Here is a 26,892-nt window from a genome sequence, read left to right as displayed (position 1 = left end):
CTATCTTGTTTTCACTCTTCAGCACCTAGGACAGTGCCCTTCATCTAGCTAGTGCTCAATGAATATTTATTCAATCATTGAATGGAAAGAAAGGAAATAAATTAGCATTCTATAGGAGGAGTCTTTCCTCCAAGAAGAGGCAGGAATTCAAAATATTAAGAAAAAAGAATTAATGGAAGGTACTTCATATATTAAAAGTGTTAATGGAAAACAGGACGTAAGACAACATAATTTACCTTCAGTTTAATGTCAAGGTGCTCTAACCTCTAGACTCAGGAAGTTCACAACCTGGCTCACAGCATCTGTTTCCCAAGATATACTGTTCATGCCACTGACTGTGTATCCAGGCAGCATGAGCTCCCTGTGGATTGTCCTTAAGCTCAGACCAACTATAAACTGAATCCCATACCACAATTGAGGAGCCTGAGAGTTTCCCTGTCCTTAAGTTGGAAAGCGAGATTTTATCAAGAAAAGTCCATTCTCCTCATATGGAAAATGCCTTTATTAATCTGCTTTGTTGTCAACTAGGTATAAGAAGGAGGAAAATGGAAATAGATATCTGGTTGTAATATTGTAGGGCATGGTCATGCTCCACAGTAAAATCTTCCTTCTCAAGCCAGCAAAGAACCCTGTCTTTGTTTCTTAGAGGTTATAAGAGTAAATGATCATAGATCAGTTCACTGCTAATAAAGACACCACCATCACCCTGTATTTCTTACCTTCTGTAACTCTCATTGCTATGCCCCATGACTAAAAAGCAACCTCAGTCCCATCCAACCTCTACAAACACCATCTAAGAGAAGTTAAGGGCTGCACAGTGGAAATTCCCTTGGGTTGAGTTCCAGATCTGCCTTTTACTAGCTGTGTGACCTTTACCAAGTCACGTTACTTCTTTGAGGTTGGGTTTCCTCAGCTGCAGAATGAAGTATAGGACTGCAATGAGTCTTAAATGACAAAAGGTGTGCAAATGCTCAATAAATTGTCATTTTTATTGCCACTACTCAATCCATTGTCACCATTGTCCTCACTGCCTTTTGTTGTCTTTACACTAATACATGTAATCATATTTTCTCTCTTATCTTGAGAGCCTTCCCCTCCAAGGCACCTCACTAACTCCAAGATAAACCATTCTTGCAGAATCCTTCTCTAACCACCCCAGTTAATAATTAATAACAATAATAATGATGTCAGCTTATTATGTGTATGGAGTTCGACGAGCACTTTACATGTGCTATCTTGAGTTCTCCCATCTGTAACGTAGGTTTGATCATAGATTCTATTTTATAGATGTAAAATTGGAACCACAGGGAATGAAGTGGTTTGCTCAAGATCACACCACTAATACATGGTGGAACTGTGATTCCTACTCAGACATTCTGCTTCCAGAGTCTTCTCTTCCATCCAGCACGCTATAATTTTCTCTCTCCCTTCAGAAGTCCATATTAGCAAAACCTGGGTTTCACTGTTCTCTGTGGTTTAATATTAAGTCTTGAACTAGACTATCAGCTCCTTGAGGACAGGGTCACCATCTCTGTCCTTGTCCAGCAGGGTACCTACTCAGATGGCCTGTCCTATCCCTAGTGGTAAGCCCTTGCTAATTGAAAACCCAAGCCACTTCCCTATTCCTTGCCAGGAGCCATCAGTTAAAGAAACTTTACTTTCAAGATGACCTCATTTTCCAGCCCTCTCTTTCTATCTTCCTCTGGTTCAGCCACATTGGCCTCCTTTGCTCTTCCTCAAACACACCAGAACACTCCCACCTCAAGCCTTTGCACAGGCTTGCTTTGCTTCTGGAATGTTCTTCCTGTAGATACACACAGCTAACTTTCTTGCCTCTAACTCTTTGCTCAAAAGTCCCCTTCTCTGGGACTTTCTGACCATCCAGTTTAAAAACAAAACCTCCTCTACATCCTCTCTGCTTTTCTTATCTCCCTGCCTTGCTGAATTTTCACCATTTCAATATACTACTTACTCTCCTTTTTTTTCATTTTGTTGAATATCTCTCTCCTTACTGGAATATAAACCACTAGTTTAAAAAATCAGAATTGCCACTCCCACTCCAGTGCTTTATCCACCATACCATATCAAATGCCAATTCCTGATTCCCTGGGAGTGAGACTTTGGCCTGCTTTGTTCACTGCTCTCTCCCCAGCACCCAGAACACAACCTAGAGGATAGTAGCTGCTCAATAAATACATGTTAAATATGTCTGTCCCCTGCTTGGCCTTTTCTCTTTTCAGAACAGAAGTTCCGCAGAGGGAAACCTGGATCTTTTCCCCCACTTTCTGAGTCCTACAAGCAGCCCAAAGAAATAGCCCATTCCTTCCACCAGCCCAGAAGATACCAAGCAAGCCATCCTTCCCACTGAGCAAACAGGCCAGGAATAATGTCTAACAAGGCAATGGAGGACAAGTGACCCTCAATGAGGAAGATAAAAATCAATGGGAAAAGCCAGGTGGGCTCAACGTAAATTACACAATTTGTTATTGCAAGTTCTGAGTCTGTTTCTCCAAAAGAAAAACAGTCTGGAAAATGAGTAGCCCATAGGCTGAAGGATATTTTCCCAACAGGAGCAGGTCCCAGTCAGTGACTCTCCCAGTTTGACCACCTGTTGAACAGGAACAAAGCAGACCACACTGAACTGGACCTTGCAATCGGGCTTTCTAATTTTAAAGTAGTGCTAGTGCACTATGTATTTTTTTCAGCCAATCATAAAAGCGCCTTTCGTTTGCAGCATGGTGCCTATTTCCCCTGGAGTTTTCTAAGGCTTTATAAACCTCTTCCCACCATCGATGACCCCAAGGTTCATGGAAGATGACTGCAGCCCAACTCAAAAGGACATCTTTATCCTCACGAGAAAAGAGACTCTGATACCCAGTGACCTGTCTAATTGGAGTCTCCAGGTTCTCTCCTTCAGTCTCCACCCAAGCAGAGTCAGGGCTTGGTATTTAATGTGGCATGGAAGGAGAACTGCAGTGGGGGTCCCCGTCCTGGATTTTGCTCTTTCTTGTCCTTAGATCTTTTACCAATCAATTAACCTCTTTGGACCTCAGTTTCACTGAGCACTTATTGTGGTAAGAAAAGAGAAGTCATATCAGTTGAAGGCAGAGTTAGAATTCAAACGTGGATCGCAAAACCTCCAAAGTCTGAAATCTGAACCCCTACATTATATTGCTTCTCCGTTCACCTCAATGGCCTTGTTCCTCTTTCCCCTCTAAAATTTTAGTTTCTCTTCTTTCAGGCAAGGGAATTTCTTTTTTCAATTATGTGGCTGTTTTTGACAAAACAGCACATTATCTTCTTTGATATCATCTGAAATAATCACAGTTGCTACTGTGCATCATGCTTTCGATAAAAAAAAAGACAAGTGTAAACATTATGTCTTTCCAAGATTCAATTTACACAAATTACATATTAGATGAAGCAGGCTCAAGAAGCATTGTATTTTGAAAGAGTAAGATGATGTAAGCATCAGAAAACAGCTGAAGCACGGCCCAGAAAGCTTTAAAAATGGGATGTAACAGCCAGCACAGAAGTGGAGTGTATAGACTGTGAAACCTCCTTTTTTTTTTTTCACAATGTCGGTATTTTCTGGTTTAATTAGAATCAGATAGTGTGCAATATAATCATCACCTGATAACATAATTCCATCAGACATGGAGGAGTAATATTCAAGTGACTGAAGCATGAACATAATTCACCTCAAGCAAGGAGAGAAATTGTATTAGCAAAATGCCACCAGATACCCTAATTAATTTGCTATATTATGCATGACAGGAAACAGCGCTGAACAGAAAAAAAGCTTGATTTTTCTGAGTTAGGGAGTTAGCAATGGGCATGCTTCCCCATAATTTATTGCTGCAATGGGTTCATTATTTGATCAAGGATTGGCTAAAAGGTGATTTCACTGGGTAGAACAAGAACACATCCATGAGCCAGTAGAGTCCGTGTACTTATCTAGTTAGCAGATGTCAGAATCACTCTGCTTCACCACTTGTTATCTTCATTTAGAGAGCTTATTTCTCCAACGAAGGACTCATCTGTACCATGCTTCTCTACAAACGCAAGAAATGGGCAAATCAGCAGGTGTATCCCTTGGCCAATTCATCAGCATGAGTTGATAGATTCTAACTCCATTGTGTTTTTTGTCTCCCATAAATCACTGGGCTCCTAATGAAGGCAAACAAAAGAATACCAAGTTCTTAATGTCTTACCTTGAAGGTAGAAAACTTTGCAAAGTGTAGTGGTTTCAAACTGTACACACCCCAGAAAGACATGTTCTTAAATCTAATCCATTCCTGTGGGTGTGAACTTGTTGTAAGTAGGACATTTTAATGAGTATACTTCAGTTAAGTTGTGAACCAGTGTAATCAGGATGGGTCTTTATAAAGGACTGGAGTCCTTCGTAAGCAGAATGAGATTCAGACAGAGAGAGAGAAAGCCGGAGGGAGGAGCTAAAAGCTGAACATCAAGGGAACCCAGAAGGGAAGGGAGAGACCAGGAGATACTACCATGTGCCTTGCCATGTGACAAGCTAAGGACCAAGTATTGCCTCATCCAGCCCCAGAATGTCACAGTCTCTGGGAAGAAAGCATCATCTTGATGATGCCTTGATTTGGACTTTCTTTTAGCCTCAAAACCTTAAGTAATACATTTCCATTGTTTAAGCTGACCCATTTCATGGTATGTAATTGAATAGCCTAGAAAACTAAAAGAAAATTAAATTTTAATTACATTATTCAATCCATATATTGATAACAATTTGTCAGCACCTTCAAATTATTTATTTATAACATTTTCCACATAGGGATTAATAATTAAGATTTTAAGTTCTAGTTTCAGACGCACCTGGCTTTAAATCTTGGCTCCAACACTGTTCATTCTTGAACAAGTCACTAATACCTCTGAGCTTCAATTATCTCATGTGTATAAAACAAGGTGTAATAATTGTATCCACCACATTAATGAGATAATACTCATCAAAGGTTTTGTTGAATGACTGACCACCTTGAAATTCTGCCATATTTCTGTACTACTGCTTGAGACCCAGGTGAGAGTGAAATGAGCTGAGCACATCTGGCTCTCCTGGAAACCAGACCATCACTACCACTCTCCATTTTGTTTGCCACAGCTCAGCACAGATCATTTTGAGAATCTGCAGAAGATTCCAGTAGAATGGGGAGAAAGCACAATATCAAGAATAACGCCCAAAACCTGCAAGATTTTATATTTTAATCAAGCCACATAAATAATGGCATTAACTGTAAATGGTCTAAACACACATATTAAAAAAAAAAAAGATTGACAAATTGGATTAACAAGGCAAGGCTCTGCAGAGAATTACCATGTGACCTGGCAATAACACTTCTGCTTATACTCTGCAAGAATTGAAAACAAGGACTTCAACAGGGCTAGCACACCAGTGTTCATAGCAGCATTATTCACAATAGCCAAAAGGTGGAAACAACCCAAGATCCATTGGCAGGTGAATGGATAAACAAATGTGGTATAAGCATAGAATGGAGTATTATTCAGCCATAAAAAGGAATGAAGTTCTGATGAACATGTTACAATATGGATGAACCTTGAAAACATTATGCTGAGTGAAATAGGCCAGACACGAAAGAACAAATATTGTGTGATTCCACTTACATGAAATATGTAGAATAAGCAAATTCATACAGCAGAAAGTAGATTAGAGTCTGGGAGAGGGAGAGAATGGAGAATTGTTGCTTAATGGGTACAGAGTTTCTGTTTCAGCTGATGAAAATGTTTTGTAAATAGTACTGATTATTGCGCAACATTGTGAATGTAATTAATGCCACTGAATTGTCCACTTAAAAATGGTTAAAATGGGAAATTTTGTTTTATATATATATGGTACCACAATAAAAATGTTAAAAATAATAATAAACCATCTATTAGATGACCTTCCCCAGCCAAAAAAAAAAAAAAAAAACAACACTCAATCATATTCTGTGTTCAAGAAACACACTTTAAATATATAAACACAGGTTAAAAGTAAATGAATGAAAAAATATACATCATGCAAACACTATTCAAAACCATATATTAATTAAAAATAAAAAATTTAGAGACAATATAAAGAAAGCTTGTATGACTATATGATTATATTAATATCAAAATAGACTTCAGAACAAGGAATATTATCAGGGGAACTTTAAATAATGATAAAGGGGTCAATTCATCAAGAAAACATAACAATCCAAAATGTGTATTGCTTTAAAGAGAGTCTCAAAACACACAAGGCAAAAACTGATGGAACTGAAAGGGGAAAATCCACAATTGCACTTGGAGACCTCACAATTTCTTTCTCAGTAATTGATAGAAGTAGACAGACAATCAGTTAGGATGCAGAAGATCTGTATAACACTATCAACCAAGTTGATCTAACGGACATTGTCCCGGTTTGCTAAAGCTGCCATTATGCAAAATACCGGAAATGGATTGGCTTTTATTAGGGGATTTATTAGGCTACAAATTTACAGTTCTAAGGCCATAAAAGTGTCCAACTAAGGCATCAACAAGAGGATACCTTCACTGAAGGGAGGCCAACGGCATCCGGAACACCTCTGTCAGCTGGGAAGGCACATGGCTGGCGTCTGCTGGTCCTTTGCTCTCAGGTTGCATTTCAAAATGGCTTTTTCCAAAATGTCTCTCTTAGCTCTCTCTCTTCTGTCTCTCTTAGCTCCTCTCAGCTCTCTGCTTGGTTCTCCTGGGTATTTCTCTCTAAGCATCTGGGAGTCCTATCTTAGCTTCTCCAGGGCAAACTCTGGGCTTCATCTCAGCTCCTGTGCATCTTTGCTTGTTCTCCCAGGGCAAACCCTGGATTACATATCTTAGCTTCTCTCCAAAATGTGCCTCTCAGCTTCTCTGAGCTCCTTGTGTCCATGAGCTCTCTTAAAGGACTTCAGTGATCTAATTAAGACCCACCCTGAATGGGCAGGGTCCACACTTCCATAGAAATGATCTAATCAGAAGGTCTCACCCACAGTTGAGTGAGTCACATCTCCATGGAAACACTCAATCAAAAGTTTTCACCTAAAAAGATTGGGTTAAAAGAGCATGGCTCTTCTGGGGTCCATAACGGTTTCAAAATGGCACAGACATTTAGAGAATTCTCCACATTACACCAGCAGAATACACATTCTTCAACTTCACATGGGTCATTCAATGAGATTCTCTGGGCCATAAAACAAAGTAACAATTTTAAAAATTTGAAATAATACAAAGTGTGTTCTGTGATCATGATGGAATTAAACTAGAAATCAATAGCATAAAGATATCTGATAAATTCTCAATACTTGGGAGTTACACTTTTAAATAGCTCATAGGTTTGCTGGTTTGGATCTGTTACGTACCCCATAAAAGACTAGGTTCTTTTAATCCACTCTTGTGGGGGCAGACCTATTGTGGGTGGGACCTTTGGATTAGATTGTTTCCATGGATATGTGACCCCGCCCATTCAAGGTAAGTCTTAATCAGTTTACCAGAGTCTTTTAAGAGAGCTCATGGAGAGAGAGAGCTCAGAGAAGCTGAGAGAGACATTTTGGAGTGAAGCTAAGATATGTAATCCAGAGTTTGCCCCTGGAATAAGCTAAGAGAAGAGCTAAGACAGAAGCCCAGAGACATTACGGAGAAAGTCACTGAAACCAGGAGCTAAACCTGGGAGAGGACAAGCAGACTCTGGCCATGTGCCTTCCCATGTGACAGAGGAACCCCAGATGCCATCAGCCTTTCTTCAGAGAAGGTATCATCCTGTTGATGCCTTAATTGGGACATTTTCAGGGCCTTAGAACTGTAAATTTGTGAACCAATAAACCCCCATTGTAAAAATCAATCCATTTCTGGTATACTGCATTTTGGCAGTTTTGAAACATAGACCAAAAAGGAAGGTACAATGGAAATTAGGAAATATTTTGAATTTAAGGAAAAAAAATTGACATCAAAATTTGTGGGACATAGATAGAAATCCTGACACACATCCCAGAGTGATATGGGCAGAGAGTATAAGGGTATTTGCAGGGCCCCCAAGAGGAGCTGGGGAGAAATGAGGAAGTGTTGGACAACCCCACCTGGGCTATTGCTGCTTTTCCCACAAACATTGAGGGCTGCCAATTTAGTGCGCCGAGCCCTCGATCTGGGGGCCTTCCCCTGTGAGGCTAGTTGCTGTAAGGGAAAGGCTAAGTCCACTTATAACTGTGCCTAGGAGTCCCCATCCCCACCCCCAGAAAGCCTCTGTGTTGCTCAGCTATGGCCCCTTCTCTCTCTAAGCCCACACGGCAAGTGAACTCACTACCCTCTCCCTTACGTGAGACGTGACTCCCAGGGGTGTGAATCCCCCTGGCAATGGGGGAAATGGTTCCTGGAGATGAACCTGGACCCAGCACTGTGGGATTTGAGAGGATCTTCTTGACCAAAAGGGGGAAGAGAGATGAAGCAAAGTAGGGTTCCAGTGGCTGAGAGATTTCAAATGGAGTAGAGAGGTCACTCTGGAGGGTATTCCTATGTGCTATATAGATAATCACCTTTAGTCTTTAGTGTGTTGGAATGGCTAGAGGGAAATACCTGAAGCTGTCAAACTGCAACCCATGACCTAGATTCTTGAAGATGATTGTTTAACCATATAGATTGCATAGTGTGACTGTGTGATAGTCAAAACCTTGTGGCTCACACTCTCTTTATCCTGTATATGGACAGACGAGTGGAAAAATGGGGACAAAAATCAGAAGAAGAATAGGGTGGAATGGAGGGGATGGAAAGATTTAGGTATTCTTTTTTGCTTTTATTTTTAATTTGGAGTAAGGAAAATGTTCAAAAATTGATTCTAGTGATGAATGCACACCTGTATGATGGTGCTGTGAATAACTGATTGTACACTGGATGACTGCATGATGTGTGAAAATATCTCAAACTGTATTAAGAAAAGTAAATGAAAAATGGGGGGGGGGAATGGGATTTGGATATTCTTTTTTATTTTAATTTTCATTTTATTTTTTGGAGTAATGAAAATGTTCAAAGTTTGATTCTGGTGATGAAAGCACAACTATATGACGATATTGTGAACAAATGATTGTACACTTTGAATGTATGTTATGTCATTATATCTCAGTAAAATCACATTAAAATCACATTAAAAATTTGTGAGACACAGAAAAAGCAGTACTTAAAGGGAAATTTATGCAATTAAATGTTTGTATTAGAAAATAAGAAAGGTCTCAAATCATTGCCTAAGTTTCCACCATAAGAAACTAGAAAAAAGAAAAACAAATGGAACCCAAGGCAAGCAGGAAGAAGGAAACAATAAAGATAAGGGCAAAAATCAATGAAATTGAAAACAGAAACTCAGTGGAGAAAAATCAATAAAACCAAACCTGGTTCCTGAAAAGATCAATTAATTTAATTAACCACTAGACAAACTGATGAAGAAGGAGGGATGATATAAATTCTCGATAACAAGTAGGAAAGAAGGGATAACACAATAGATACTGCAGAAATTACAGTAACACAAAAGGAATATCATGACCAGCTGTATGCCAATAAATTTAACTACTTAGATAAAATGGACAAATGCTTCAAAAAACACAAGTTCACTCAAGAATAAATAGAACAATATCGATATAAAAAAGCAATTGTATTCCCATGTACCAACAATGAAATCTGAAAATAAAATTAAGGAAATAATTCTATTGACAATAGCATCAAAAAGAATAAAATACTTAGGAACAAACTTAACAAATGAAGTGCCAGACTTTTACACTGAAAACTACAAAACACTGCTGACAAAAAATGGTAAAAGCTCTAAACAAACAGAAATTCTGTGTTCATGGACTGGAAGACTCAGTGTTATGATTATTAAGATGGCAATTCATTTCAAATTGATATATAGATTCATGGCGATTCCTATCAAAATCCCAGCAGATTTTTTTTTTGAGAAAGCTGATCCTAAAAATTATATGAAAAAGCAAAAGACCCAGAATAGCCAAAACAATTTTGAAATTGAAGAACAAAGTTGGAAGACTTAAACTTCCCAATTTCAAAACTAGCATTTGCAATAGTGCCAGAAGGTATTGAATACTTAAATTAAAAAATATATGTGAAAAATCTGTATGCTGAAAACTACAAAACACTAATGAAAGAAATCAAAGATGACCAAAATAAGTGAAAGCATATACTGTGTTCATGGACTGAAAGATTCAATATTGTAAACACGTCAATTCTCCCCAATTAGAAATTCAACCCATTTCCAATCAAACACTCAGCTGGATTTTTTGTAGAAAAAACAAAATCAACACTCTGATTCTAAAATCCATGAAGAAAGGCAAAATAACTAGAATAGCATAAATAAATAAATAAATAAATAAATAAACAAACAAACAAACAAAGTTGTAGAACTCATACTACCTGCCTTCAAGACTTACTATAAAACTATAGTAAGCAAGATAGGGTGGTATTGGTAAAAGAACAGTCACATCATTGTGCCTAAGAGTCTCCTTCTGAATGCCTGTTTGTTGCTCAGATGTGGCCCTCTCTCTCTAGCTAAGCCAACTTGGAAGGTGAAATCACTGCCCTCCCCACTATGTGGGATCTGACACCCAGGGGAGTAAATCTCCCTGGCAACGTGGAATATGACTCCCAGTGGGGAATCTAGACCTGGCATCATGGGATGGAGAACATCTTCTTGACCAAAAGGCAGATGTGAAAGGAAATGAAATAAGCTTCAGCGTCAGAGAGATTCCAAAAGGAGCCAAGAGGTCACTCTGGTGGGCACTCTTACACACAATATAGACAACACTTTTTAAGTTCTAATGAATTGAAATAGCTAGCAGTAAATACCTGAAACTATCAAACTGCAACCCAGAACCCTTGAATCTTGAAAATGATTGTACAAAAATGAAGCTTATGAGGGGTGACAATGTGATTGGGAAAGCCATATGGATCACACTCCCCTTTGTCCAGTGTATGGATGGATGAGTAGGAAAATGGGGGCAAAAAAAAACAAAAAACAAAAAAAACCCAGTGTTCTTTTTTACTTTAATTGTTCTTTTTCACTTTAATTTTTATTCTTACTACTTTTGTGTGTGTGGTAATGAAAATGTTCAAAAATTAATTTTGGTGATGGACACACAACTATATGGTGGTACTGTGAACAATTGATTGTACGCTTTGTATGACTGCATGGTATGTGAATATATCTCAATAAAATTGAATTAAAAAAAAAGAGCAGTCACATAGATCAATGGAACAGAATAGAGAGTCTAGAAATAGACCCACACAAATATGTCAACTTGTTTTTCACAAGAGTCCAAACGGTCACAATGGTGCTAGAATAACTGAACATCCATATGCAAAATAATGAACTTTTATCCATCTACACATCATCAGCAACAATTAAGTCAAAATAGATCACCGACCTAAATATAAAACCTAAGATTATAAAACTTCTAGAAGAAAACATTTAGGAAAATGTCTGCAATTGTGGGGTGAGCAAAAAAATTTTTATATGATGCCAAAAGCATGACCCATGAATGAAAAAAATTTATTTGACTTCATCAAAAGTTAAAATTTCTGCCCTTCAAAAGGCACTGTTAAGGGATTGAAAAAGCAAGCCATTGACTGGGAAAAATAAATGCAAAATACATATATGATATCTGGTTTTATGCCTGAATATATAAAAAACCCGCAAAACTCAATAATTAGGAAACAAACTCAAAGAATAAGACAACAAGCACTTCACGAAAGAAAATATATGAATGGCAAGGAAGCCCTGCTCTTTCCTAGACTGGGTTACACGAATCATCAAACATCCCCCTTTTTAAATGAAACAAGTTTCTATCACCTGCTACCACAGTACATTTATTCATATAGCCATGGATGCCATTTGTTTATTTTTTATATGTTAAGCTGTTTAAAGGGGAAACTCTGAAGTCTAAAACTGGTTTAAAGCAGTGATCCACAACCATGGCTGCACATTGGAATCATCAGGGTAGCTTTAAAAAATAATCCCATTGCTCACGCAGCCCTCCCTGACTAATCAAATCCTGGGTTAGGATCCAGGCATCAGTAGCTTGTAAAGCTCCCCAGGTGACTGCAACATGTGGCCAAGGTTGAGAACCCGTGGTTTAGACTTCTCTTTATCACCACTGGCACCACCTTCACCTCCGCAGAGTAAGCAAAAGCACAGGAGAATGCTTGATTCTCCACAAAACGGTTTCCAGAATGAAATTGGGATCTCAGTTAAAACACTTTCAGGACAGAAAAATAAGGTGTGCAGGGGTTTCATTTGGGAACAAAAAATAGGTTTCCTCTGTTGGTATTTATAGTGCTGTTTATTTGGGCCACAAAGGGAATTAGTCAGAACAGGACAACGCTAAACCTTGTTAAGCTACCAGGGACACCTGCCTATTGCCACTCTAGCCAGCTATCAAAACAGGTAAGAAGCAGGAAATTATGCTGAGCTTAGGTGGCACCATAATTATTCCACATTTGGGTCTTAATACCTGACTCCTGGCTCTTGCATAATGGCAGTAATAATAACAAATGTCACCCAGACAGTGGGGCTTTCTGCCACATTTTAATCCCTCTTCCCGGGTATGTCTATGAGAACAAGGACCTTCTCTTTGGGGGACACTAGCATTAAGATAAAATTTGGGGCCTGTCCTGCATTTATCCATCATTCTGTCACTGGGTTGTAAGGAACTAATTCATCACTCCATTATTCTTTCCTTTTCCTGCAAAAACAGAGTTGATACTGAGGTTCTCCGCATGACCTTTTAGACAGAAATAAAGCTGTCCCTCTCTAAGCAAAGCGTTTTATTGTAGTCTCTGGATGAGACTAAGCTATGCTGGATTCTAGCCCATAGGACAGAAAGTATAACGGAAGCTAAAATATTAGTTTGCACCTGCTGGAAGGGCTTGACTTCATCCTGCCAAATAGGCATGGCCTTACACTTACCCTTTCAGCTTTGGACTCCAGGCCTAATCCTAGCCATATTGAGAGGTAGCCCCACTGTTTGGCCACTTTCTGGAAAGATGCTTTTATTATATGTTAAATGTGCATGCATCAGCAGCTTAGTACACATGGCAATGTGGCATGGAGGTTACGAACACAGGCTTTGTACCCAGGAGGTCTTGGGTTCCCATCTCAGCTCCACCACTGACTATCTGTGTGATTTTGGGGAAGGGATTCAACTTCTTTGTGCCTCAGTTTCCTCATCTTATCAAATGAAGATATTAGCATCTAATTCCTACAGTTGTGATGATTGAATAAAACAGATATCTGTGAAGTGATTAGCACAGTGCCCCACTCATGATAAGAACTTGAAAAATAGCCGTTTTATTTTCATGGGCTGATGGGTAAAACTGGCAACTGAAATTCAGGCAACACTGGATGCAGTATAAGTGGTGAAGTCAATTAGGTTGTATTTTAAGGGCCACCTGTTTTCTCTCAGAGTAACCTCTCCTGTCCCCTGGTGTCACTCCAGAATCCCCTATAAACCCAGCCTTCCTTCTCTGGGCTAAAACAAATTGTAATCAACTCCACCCATATTCCTCCCATTGGAGCTTATATTTCCACAGAGGCAAATGGACTTTAGAGTCATTGAGACCTGGGTTCAAATCCCCCCTCAGCCACTAGCTCTGTGACATCACAAGAGTCACTAATTCTCTATGAGCCTGTTTATCAGGATTCATTCCATTGCAAGTGACAGAAAACACAGACCAACTGAATTAAAAACAAAAGGAATGTGTTGATTCAAAAACTGAGAAGTCCAGGGATATTCTGGCTTTAGGCATGTCTGCATTCAGAGGCTCAAACGATATCCACTAGAATCCTACTTTTTCGGCCTCTCTTTCCTTTGTGTTGGCTTTATTCACAGGTGGGCACTGATGGCCCCTTCTCCTTCAGACTGCCTTAGCAAGTCTAGCTAAAGCCAAAAACAGAGTGCTGGCCTAAATCTCAAGCAGAAGTACCCCAATGGCACTCTGTCCTCAGGAGTCCCTCCCTGAATATTCAGATTGGCACAAAAGGCCAAGAGAGGGTCAGTCCCACTTGAGCAACACACTACTAACCAAAGAAGGGGAAGGAAACGGTGGGTAAGGAAAAATGGCAGATGCCCATTACCAAGCCCCCATTTCTTAATTTGTAAAATGGGGAGATTATACCAAACTTGCAGGACTGCTGTGAGAACAGAATTAAATAATATGTATTAATATAATATGTCAGGCCCCAGAAAAAGAGTCTGACATATAGAAGGAATGTCTGATCCACGGGCCCTGCTGCTTATCTCATAAATACCAGGTGCGCCATAAACTAAGGGTTGAAGGCTGTTTTAGGAATCCCAGTCACAGTGGCACCTAGACTCCAGGGGGCGGACAAGGTAAGATCAGATATGCCCATAAAGATGAATGACCACAAACAAGCCAAAAGGCCTGCTTCCTCCACATAGATAATATAGTGCACATCAAAGAAGAGTAGTGTGTTAGAACCCTAGTAACCAGTCAGCAGAAACTGATAAGCACTCACCCAATCGAGGCCCAGAACACACTCAGCAGGAGCCCCCCCCCACACCCAACGTGGGTTTTTCCTTTAAAAAACGCTGCTCTCAGAAAGAGGGCCGCAGCCATTTTTCCTTTCTTTCTTTTCTGATGGCTCCCACCTGCTTTCTTCTGCTTTCTTCCTCTAATAAACCTTAAACTCTCTACTTAAACCATGACTCGCTGCGTTTGTGCGAATTCCTGAACGACCTAACATAATAATTCACTGCACTAGCTGGGACTTACACACAACCCACAGCCACACACCTGTATTCCAATATTCCAATTCCATAATGACCTGCCCTTGACACTCTTGCTTCCCCTTCCAGGAGCGATCACGTATCTGTAACACGCAGTCAAAATGATCCCCGAATGCACTGTTCAGACATACTCGCCCTCCTGAGGCAAGATGGAAATTAACGAGACTTCAGCAAGGTTGAGTAACTCTTCCAAGGGACTTCTTCAGGGTCTCCCCCGAGGGACACAGCAATGCCTCCTAAACCCTTTGAGTGAGGAAGCCACTAGGGTCTGAGGAATCCCCCAATGAAATGCAAACAGACCGAGGAAGGGCTTTATCTTAAACACCAGCTAATAGTGCAGTTATGGCTTGGCACAGCAGCAGGGATTATCTGTGATGGGACCCGAAAGGGACTCCAAGGGAGGAAAAGGAAGGCGTATAAGGTGATAGCAGAAAGAAGAGCGGATGTCTAATTTCCGCTTTTAATTTTTCCCGCAGCCCGGTTTCCACACTCCTCCCTCCCACATTTGGCTGCTGAGCCACTTAAAAGAATGACAGCAGGTGCAATTTCGAGAACATCCCTTATGTGGCGGGCTCTGTGCCAGGCACTAGGCAAACACGATTTTATTTACTCCCAGCTCCCCTGTGCACTAGCTGCAGGGACTTGGGCAAATCGGGTCAGCTCAGTGTGACCCCATTTCTTTTCTTCTTTGTTTTTCCCCACGTCTTTTTTTAACCAAAACATGTAAACTAATGAATGACTAACATTTATTATTAATTATACACCAGATTTGTTTTTATATGTTAACTCATTAAAGCGTCATAATATATATCCCTATGAAGTACTATTATTATTTGTTTTACAGATGAGAATACTAAGGTTTAGAGAAGTTAAGTAACTTGCCAAAGATCACACAGTCAGGAACTGAAAGAGCCAAGATTCGAACCCAGGCAAAGCCTAAGTTCTTGACCCCTGCTCTATATTGCCTACCAACTATAAAGTGCTTGGCTTAAGGTCCAGCAAACAATAAGTGCTTAATCACATTAGCTGTTATTGCTATTTCTCTATGCTAAAAGGAAGATATTAACTTAGGAATATTATTAACACCCATCATTATTAAAAGATTCAGTAAAGATATTTTCATTTTGAAAGTAAAAATAATAAAATGAACCATCATGTGCTACCTACAATTGAATTGATTAGAGGTATTTAAAAGCAAGTGACTGAAACTCGTTTAACACACTCAGACAAGAACTGATGGTTACTAACAGGATACATGGAAGGTCGCAGAAATAAAAGAGACCTTGGGGGGCAGAAATGCATGGACACCCTCTAAAGTAAATGACCTTGCCTCATTCTCCTCCCACCCCTGTGTGTTTCAGTTCAAGACTCAGACTCACAGGAGAGAGGGTGTTGATTGACAGGTTGGTTCATGGACCCCTTCTCTGGCCAGGGGGATGGAGTTCTGTGATTGGGAGACCACCCCTGCCCCACCTGAGCCATTCGGCACTGGCAAGTGACACTGAGCAAACAGAAACAACCAATGACAAATGGAGCCACTCCCGTGGCACCAGGACCCCTAACCATGACAGAACCTGGTCGGTGGGGAGCGCCTCACCCAAGCTTTAAGATCTACCACTGGAAAAGCTTCCAGCCAAACACAAAGGGCTCAAACACGGGGATAAAGGTACACTCAGGCAAAAGTATGGAGCCCTCAGAGTACTTCATACATCCTTGAGATTCAAGGCCAGAGCTGGGTAAGGACTTAAGCAACTTCCCAAGGTCCAGCACCTGGAAGAAAATGCTAACTAGATTTATGAAGTATGTTATTGACAGACCCAATGGCCATGTGTTAGAATTCAGTATGCTGCTGAGAAGCAAATGGCACTAAAGGCTTTGTGTTAACTAGACCCTGAACCTGATTTACCTGTTGAGTGCAAATTACTCCCAGGGGTACCCAGGATGACAGATCTAAACGACTTCTGTCTTTGCATCTTGATTGCTTCCTGGGAATTCTGTAACAATTCTCTAGGCAGTATGACCTTCATAATGCCATTATTGCTTGTTATATCTGTGCTAGAAAACTGGACATAAAGACATACCAGGGGCAAAACCCACCCAGGACTATTTATTGTCTTTCAAGTGTGACATAGTCACTGCTTGTGTTGTTAAAACACTCTATAAGGAGGAAATCTTTCTAAGCTATCATTTCTCCTGCCTTCCCATGAAGGACACTGCTCTCAAGACGTAACAAGCCATCTGTTTATGTGTTCATTCTTCTAACACTTATTCAGTGACCATTAAGAAACAGACTCCCTGCTAGACACAACGGTGTCAAAAATATATACCTTCAGGGATCTTACAGCATTGTGGAAATTGAGCATAAAAGAAAATGTTCTAAAATAGGAATTTAGAGGCCTCTAAATTTTTATCCTCTGATAAAAAATTAATTAACACCCCTCCCCAAAAATGCCTGGTTTCTAATTGTAACTGGACTACTTATCTATCTCTTCAAACTTGATCACATCACATACCCTCTCTGAGCCTCAGTTTCCTCATCTGAAATATGCAGATACAAGTATATCCATATTTGTTATCAAAAAGCCATTAGGCCTCTCTCTCTCTAAGCCCACTCAACAGGTGAATCCACTGCCCCCCACCCCCCTGCATGGGATATGACTCCCATGGGTGTAAATCCCCTGGCAACACGGGACATGACTCCTGGGAATGAGCCTGGACCCGACATCATGGGATTGAGAAAGTCTTCTAGACCAAAAGGGGAAGCAAAATGAAACAAAATAAAATATCAGTGGCTGAGAGACTTCAGATGAAGTCAAGAGGTCACTTTGGAGGGCATTCTTATGTGCTATATAGAGATCCCTTTTTAGTCTTTAGTGTACTGGAATAGCTAGAAGGAAATAACTGAAACTGTTGAACTGCAACCTGATAACCTTGATTCCTGAAGACGATTGTATAACCATGTAGCTTACAAGGTGTGACTTTGTGATTGCAAAAACCTTGTGGATCACACTCCCTTTATCCAATGTATGGACAGATAAGTAGAAAAATGGGGACAAAAATTAAATGAAAAATAGGGTTGGATGGGGGGATGGAATGTTTTAGATGTTCTTTTATACTTTATTTTTATCCTTATTTTTATCTTTTTTTGGAGCAATGAAAATGTTTAGAAATTGATTGTGGTGATGAATGCACAACTATATGATGGTACTGTGAACAATTGATTGTACACTGTGGATGATTGTATGGTATGTGAATATATCTCAGTAGAACCGAATTTAAAAAAATAAAAAATAAAAAAGGCCATTAGGAAATTCAAAGAATGTAGAGTATGTAGAATTGTACGATGTTCTACACTCTACAAATTCAACATGATTCTCACGTTGATGTTCTTTTATTGAGCATCAACTCTTTGATGGCCCAGGCAATAGACTTAAGATCTGAATCCGCTGAATGGTAAATAAAAGAGATTCCTACTCTAACCGGCTAAATCAATAAAAACATCGTTTATTATGACAGAACAGGAAGTAGAGGGGTGAAGTAGCCTTCAGTTTTGGTTGATGCAACATCTCAGTATTGACATCCAGGACACAGGATTTCTCTGCCCACCATGCTCTTGCCTTACCTCCCCAGTGTCAGTTTCATCCTAAGACTGGCTGCTTTCATTGTCATAGGAGGCTGCTGGCAGAAACTGGGGCAATGTGCTTTTCTAATTCAAGTACAGAAAGGGAGGAAGACTGGACTTCCTTTCCCAGAATCCCTCAGCAAATCTCCCCTGGCATCTCATTGGCTCAGATGAACATGGGCCTGCCTCTCCCTGAGCCAATCACTGGCAGAGGAGAAGGAGTATCATGAGTCCTTGCATAAACCACCTGAGGTGAAATGGATGTGTGGAGTCAACCACTGCATCCAGTGTGCTTCCAGTCCTCCAGGAGTTTATGTTTTAAAGATGAAAAAGCAAAGAAGGTGTCTTTGAAAAGTGAATGCTGGAAGGGGTAGATTAAAAAAAAATTTTTTTCTTGATGTGTGCACCTGCTCTTTGTAAATATCTGGTCAAAACAGGCAAGGATTGAAAGTGCACTTTAAATGAAGAAAGAGAGATTGTTTTGTGGGGAAATGGTGTAGCTGTATAATAAACTTTTCATATCTTCTGTGGCCATTTGGATATATTATGTTCCCCAAGAAAAAGCCATGATCTTTAAATCTAATCTTATGAGATATTTGGATTAAGTTGTTTCCATGGAGATGTGACCCACCCAAATGTAGGTGATAACTCTGATTGAATTATTTCCATGGAGGTGTGGCCCCACCCATTCAGCATGGGTCTTGGTTTAATCACTGGAGTCCTATAAAAGAGCTTACAAACAGAAGGAGCTCAGAACAGCTGAGACAGATATTTTGGAGATGGCCACTAAAAGAAGACTTTTGCTGAAACTTTGGAGATGCTAGCCCAGAGTTTGCTCCAGAGAAGGTAAGGGAGGACAAACATCCCAAGAGCAACATTTTGAAGAATGCACAGGAGGTTAGAGCTGGAACACAACCTGGGATCAGCAGACGCCAGCCATGTGCCTTCCCAACTAACAGAGGTTTTCTGGAAGCCATTGGCCTTCCTTTGGTGAAGGTATACTCATGTTGATGCCTTAATTTGGACATTTTCATGGCCTTCAGAATGTAAATTTGTAACCAAAGAAACCCCCTTTATAAAAGCCAATCCATTTCTGGTATTTTGCACAATGGCAGCATTAGCAAACCAGAACATCTTCCCTTGGGGAGGGAAATGAACTGTTTTCTGAGCATTTCTGTGTGCTAGGCACCATGCTTGTTACCAGTTTGTGATCTCATTTTATCCTCACACTGTACCTATAATACTGACAGGAAAAGCACTGCTCCCACTTTACAGGTGAAGAAATAGAGACCCATAGGTTTAAGAAAAGTGTTCAAGTCACACAGCTAATGGTGGGGTCAGAACCAGAAGCCAGATGGGACTGACTCCACATTCAAATTCTTTCCAGCACATCAGGATGATTCCTAAAGACACTTGGAGACCTTCCCTCTGTCGTACTACTCCTTTTATAATAGCTCCAACAATAACCAGAATCAGTACCATTTATTGAGTACACCTTATGTGCCAGGCTTTGCACAGAGTGCTTCAAACATGATAGCAACAAAATATAACATATCTAGAAATTAATGTAAAAATGAGTGCACTAAAGCTTCATGGAGAAAATTAAAGCTCTCATGAGGACCATAAAAGTAAACCTGAGTGGGACCCATGGTAGGTTGAATTAGGTACCCCAGAAAAACACATTCTCAACCTCAATCCTTTCCTTTGGGTGTGAACTGGTAAATAGGACATTTTGAAGACGTTATCTTTGGTTAAGGTGTGGCCAACTGAATCAGGATGGGTTTTAATCCTATTACCAGAGGAGGGGTAAGCCTACCAGGGAGGCATAGAAGCTAGAAATCAACAGAACCCTAAAGAGAAAGGAGATGACACCACCAAGTACATTGCCATGTGACAGAAAAGCCAAGGACTCAAGGATCATCGGCTCCCAGCCCTAGAACACCACAGTCTCAGGGGAGAAAGCATCACCTTGCTGACACCTTGATTTTGGATCTCTTCTAGCCTCAAAACTGTGAGCCAATAAATTCTCATTGGTTAAGCCAATGCATGCTGTGGTATTTGTGATCACATTCAGGAAACTAAGGCAAGTCCTTGTACACTGTTGATGGGATATAAATTGGTGCGACTACTAAGGAAGACAGTCTGGTGGTTACTCAAAAAGCTAAACACAGATTTATAATATGGCCTGGCAATTCCACTTCTATCTATATACCCAAGAGAATTGAATGCAGGGACTCAGACAGTTATCTGTACACCGATGTTTATAGCAGCAACATTCACAATTGCCAAAAGTCACACAGAAAGCAACCCAAGGGTCCATCAACAGATGAATTGGATAACAAAATATGGTATATGCATACAATGGAATATTATTCAGCCATAAAAAGGAACAAAGTTCTGATACCTGCTACAACATGGATAAATCTTGAAATCATTATATTGAGTGAAATAAGCCAGACACAAGAAGACAAATATTGTATGATTCAACTTATGTGAAATATCTAGAATGGGAAAATTCATGGAGACAGAAGGTAGCTTAGAGGGTCACCAGGTACTGGGGAGAGGGGGAATGGGGTGTTATTGCTTAATGGATACAGAGTTTCTGTTTGAAGTGATGCAAAGTTTTGGTCATGGATGGTGGTAATGGTAGCACAGCACTGTGAGTGCAATACCACTGAATTACACACTTTAAAATGGTTAAAATGGGAAATTTTATGTCATGTGTATGTTACCACAACAAAAAAAAAATTTAGGTAAACCTGAATAAGATAAACATCATATTCATGAATAACTTAATATTATATGGATATTAATTTCCCCTAATATTAATCAATGAATTTAATGCAGTTCCAATCAAAATTCCAGCAGAATTTTTTGAGGAATTTGATTAACTGATTCTAAAATATATATGGAAATATAAAAGGCATGAATATCTAAGGGAAGTTTGAAAAATAGGAGTAGAGGAAGGATTCATCCTACCAAATATTGACCTAAGTGTAAGCAATTTTTTTAAGATATGGTATAGTCTTAGGAACAGATCAATGAAGCATCATAGAAATCCCAGAAATATTCCCACATATGGGGGAGACTCAGTATCATAAAACAATTGGAAAATAATGAACTATTTGGTACATTTTCTGGGGAAAATCGACTCACTGTGTGGGGAAAATAAAGTTGGATTTCCTCTTTTACACCTTTTGGAAGGCAAAATTATAAAAGTAATCCGAAAAATGTAGAAAAATATTCTTGTGACTTTAGAATTGGGAAGTTTCTTAATCAAGCAAGTTATATAAAGAAAAAGCCATAAGGGAAAAAAATGAAGTGTTTGACTACATTAAAATTGAGATTGGTGCTTTAAAAAGGACATCATATACAAGTTTACCAGATTGGTAGACTGGAGAAGATGTCTGCAATGTCTAAGACTGAGTTGGGTTTAGTATCTGGAGAAACTGAAAAATAGCAAGAAAAAAATCAGGAAACCCAATAGAAAAATGGGCAAAGCCTGTGGAAAGAAAATTAATAAAAGAGGAAACACTAATAGCTAATAAGTATATGAAGAGATGCTCAACCTCATGAGTAATCAGAGAAAAGCAAATTAAAACAACAATATACCACTTTACGCTCATCAGCTTGGCAAAATTTACAAAGTCGGAAAGCATCAAGTGCTAGGCAGAAGTGTAAACTGAGCCATTTCACGAAGCAATCTCTCAGTACTTAGTGAAATTAATGATTCATCTTCCCAACAGTCCCACAACTAAATATGTACCCTCAAGATAGTCTTCCACAAAACCTTAAGGATGCGGATATAAGGAAACCCATAATTTTGCTTGTGACAGCAAAGTCTTGGGCATCTCTATACTTCCAGCCCTAGGAGAATAGAGAAGTAAATTGTTGTCTCTGTGTACATTGATTACTAGGCCACAGTCAGAAATGAGTGAATAAGATTACATAGAGCAGCACGAAGAGATTTCAAAGGTATAGGGTGGAGTGGGGGCAATTAGGTTTTTAGGCCAAAACCATTTATGTAAATTAATAAAAACACAGGCAAAAACAACTCTATTTTATCAATTATTTACATATACCTAAATAAACATATGAAAGAACTGGGAAAATAGTATATTACATATTCTAGAATGAATACGTGCAGTGTGAATCAAAGGGAGAACTGGGATGAAGAAGAAAACATTTAAAAGGAAATAAAAATATGAGGTACTTGTTCTGACCAGTTAACTGAGGAACATGAAAAAATCTACTCTGCACCTTCAAAGTACCAACCCAGCTCCCAAAAATACCTGGGGAATTGCTTTACATGTGTTATCTCATTTAATCCTCACAGCAATGTTAGGAGTTAAGTATCATTGTTTGCCCCATTTTATAATTTTAAAACTAAGTTTCAGAGAGGGGAAGAAACTCTCCCAAGATCACAGAGCAAGTAAGTGGTAGAAGGATTTAAACCAGGTACTCTGTGACTCCCATATTGGCAGTCTTGTCATCACACTCTACCACCTCTGTTCAAAGAAGATCTCTACTAAAGTTCAATGGGGTGGAACATAACAAACTGCAAGTTATTAAATTATTTCACCCACATCTGAGTTTTCTTAGATTCTAAAATGTTCACTGATACAGACTTATTTTTAATTGACCAGTAACAGCTGACCAAGCAAAACAACTTGTGCTCAACAATTTCACAGCTTCTAATGAAAAACAATGTTGAAACTAAAGCTGTTTCTATGACCCAAGTTTTTGCATGATACAGCAACTTGTACCAGAGACCATCTTTTACCAAATAAGTTGCATAAGATTTGCAATGTCAAGTGAACAGATAGCTAAGAGTCAAAATCAATAGAAACTCAATATTATCTCAAGAGCAAATTTGCCTCCAAATTACATTACAGCAGAAAAAGTAGTCTTGGAACTTTCTGAGAACAAAGATTGGTAAACTTGTATTATGCCTATGCCTAGCACATTGTCTGTGTTTGATAAATGTTGGGTGTATGAGTAGATGGGTAGATAGATGGATGAGTGGATGGTTGGATGGATGGATGAATTGATGGATGGTGGATGAATGGGAGGGTGAGTGAGTGAGTTGGCAAATTTTATGTATTCTTGGCTTCATGGCTGGGATTTTTACCCAACAACATAACCTAGCTGCTTCCTTGAGTACATCAAGGTGACTCTGGTATTTCAAACTCTACCAAAAGAAAAAAACACCCTTGAAAATTTTAGTGCTATTCAAACTGGTATTTTCTCTTATCTTTCAGGAAACTTATTATTGTTCCAGTGACTACTACAAAAGTGCAAGCAGTCTGGAGGATGGCTGCAGTGTGACTTAATTTAAAAAATATCCTAGGGACCCTGAATACTTTGGAAATTGCTTCTCATTCTTTCTTCCCTTATGTTTTTGTCTAGCCTTGGTGTTAGGAGAAAAGATGAAGAGAAAACTCATCCTTAGGTTAACAGAATTTCAGCACTTTCAAATAGAGAGCTACATCAGACCCTGGGCTCATCGCTCATGTTTATAAATTCCCTGGGAAATGTATTTCCTTGAGGTGCCCTTCAGAGATGCCAGTCATCTAACAGAGATCCAACTCCTGCTGCCTACTAACTCCCCACCTCTTATCACACAGTGAGCTTGTTTGCCTTGCTTTTCAGTACTCCTTACTCTGGGCAGTCATCAGGATTCTGTATCAAATTTATCCATGATAAAGACAGGAACTCAAGAGACCAGAGACCAAGATGTGAAAAATTACAATTCAGATTCCTAAAACAATCGTTTCAGTTTTCATAAAAGATTTCCCCACTGGAGTCGTTTTCACTTGAGCTTTGTCCAGCACCATTAAGCAATGTCCTGACTGCCCACAAGTCATGAAGAACTCAAATCCAGATGCAGAAACAAATATGCAGCTTTCTTTCATAAAAAAAAATCTGTGCTGTTTTCCGCATGGCAACCCAGCCTAACATGGCCTTTATTGAGAAAGATGGCAAATTGTTTCCGTATTACCATATAACCTACCTATGTTGAAATGTATGAAAATACCAAATACCCCTCTCTTTAGTTATATAGTATCTTTCTCAATTCTCAGTTGATGGAGGCAGTTTCAGGATTGCAGGATTATATTTTACGGATGCCAGTTCTGACCTTGGGCAAGTTCCTGAGTTTAAATTTGCTCATCAATTTATTGTACTCATCCTACAAAGTTGTTGTAAACATTCCTTCATTCAGTCAACAGCTTTTGACTCTATGCAAGGCTCCTTAGTCTATGCAAGACTCTATGCAGAGTCTATCCAAAGACAGAAAAGAGGGGATGATGTCAGGAAGCTCACAGGAAAGAAAGTGATGCACAGGCTGACAATTACAATACAATACATTAAGTGCTGATATGGGAAGTAAGAAAACTGGATTTGCAGTCATCCAGGCCTTGGTATGTAATCTTGCTTCCACCACTTTCTGACTGACACTGGGAAAATTACTTAACCTCTCTGAGCCTCATATTATAAATGGAGATTATAATGTCTTTCTCCTGTTTTATAAGGATTAAATTAGATGCTGTTTGATAAGACACTTTTCAGTGTCTAGCACATAAAAAATATTAACTAGATAGTAGCCATTAAGAGTTAGGGAAGCACAGGATGTATTGACAACACATATGCCAAGCACAGTGTCCAATATGCAGTGAGCACATCATAAATGCTAGTCCATGTCCCTATCTACATCATCTCTTCACCCACAAATAAGACCATTCCATGATTAGAGGAATAGGCAAGGAAAAAACTGGAAGTGGACCAAGAATAAAGACTGGAAAGGTCATCCACAGTTTCAGAGCACCAGGATCTTCCTGGCTTGTTGTTCTTCCATGTAGCACTTCCATTCCTAAGCGCACCTCATGGTCCAGAATGACTGCAGAAGTTCCAGACATTACATTCTCATTCCAGCCAGCAGGAAGGAAGAAAACTGGGAGAAGACCTCCCTTGGGTATGGAGCAACCATGACTAATTCTAGTAGTGAGAATTCTTGGGAAAGCTGGAGGCATGCTGGACCAAGACACTTTGGTGAGCTATGGGCTTGAACAGTTGCTCCAGCTTACAGAGAGTTGTATATACAATGGTGACCACTGACAACAAGAGGGAAGAGGACTGAAGTCACATCTTCATTATGGACAGAGGCTTTGCTGGTGCTGGGCATGCTCTCCTACATGCAAGACTTTGCTGAAAGTGGGGAAGCAAGCAACAGAAACCCCACTCAAATTGGTTTAAGCAAAAACGTAAAATGTATTAGCTCACCTAATTAAGGGGCAAGACTTCAGGCATGGTTGGATTCAGGCACTCAAGTGATATCATCGGGAATCTGTCTTCCTCCATTTCTCAGCTGTTTTCTCCCGTATTGTTTTCCTCCCAGAATGTTTTTCCCATAGAAAGGAAGGATAGTCATCAACAAGTCATATCTTATTATTTCAGGAATTCATATACATATATATATAAATATACACACACACACACACACACACATATATATATATATATATATATATATATTTTTTTTTTTTTTTTTTTTTTTTTCTCCTAATAGCAAAAGTCCCAGGATTCTCATTGGTTTCATTGGCTAAACTTGTGTGAGAATATTTTTGATTGGCCACGCATGGGTCATTTGCCCATCCCTATAGATGGGAATGGATCAGGCCTAGCTGAGCCACCTCCCTGGGAGTAAGAGAGGGGAAGGTCAAAAGAAAATAGGAGGGTTATTACCCAAAGAATCTGAGCCAAGTAAAAATCCCAGATATCAATTACACCTAATAATGCTCTTTCGCTAGGCATCCTGTCGAACATCTGAGAACACATTCAGAAGTTAACCAATCTCAAACGGTTCTAGCGGGGGTAAAAAGAGACACAGACTCAGAAATGCTATTAAGGCAGTTAATTATGTCAAACTTATCATTCTGATTAATCATTCAACATTTAACCTCAAGAATACCAAGCCTCCAAGTTTTTGTGTTTTTTTTTAACAAATGTGAGGCAAGTCTTACAAAAACGAGCAGATATGACTGTGACTTACAAAATGAAAAAAAGTAAACGAGAAACACAATTTGATATGATTTAATAAAAGTTTTGTTTCCACTGCTTCTCCCGGGAACCTCTGCACATTTTCTTTACACTGACAGTTATTATCTCTACCTTTATTGAACAAAGGCACCCAGAACACAGCTGCAAGGATCAGTAAAGAAAATCATTCTTTTATTAATAAGACTGTTATTAGCAGGGAAAAAAAATCCATGTTTGGGGGTTTGCATTGAAGTTACAGGCCATTTTGAAGAAATATGGTTAACTAGAGCCAACATTATTTCAGGCATCTTCATGATCAAACGTCCTATTATGTTGTTTAAATTTTTATAGCGATTGTAAATCAGAACTATTTTCTATTTGCCCTAAATATTTAGGTGCTATAGGGAAAGCAGATCA

The sequence above is a fragment of the Choloepus didactylus genome, chromosome 21 (assembly GCF_015220235.1).
Source record: "Choloepus didactylus isolate mChoDid1 chromosome 21, mChoDid1.pri, whole genome shotgun sequence".
Classification (NCBI taxonomy): domain Eukaryota; kingdom Metazoa; phylum Chordata; class Mammalia; order Pilosa; family Megalonychidae; genus Choloepus; species Choloepus didactylus.
The sequence above is the reverse complement of the archived record's forward strand: the minus strand, read 5'-3'. Positions refer to the sequence as shown.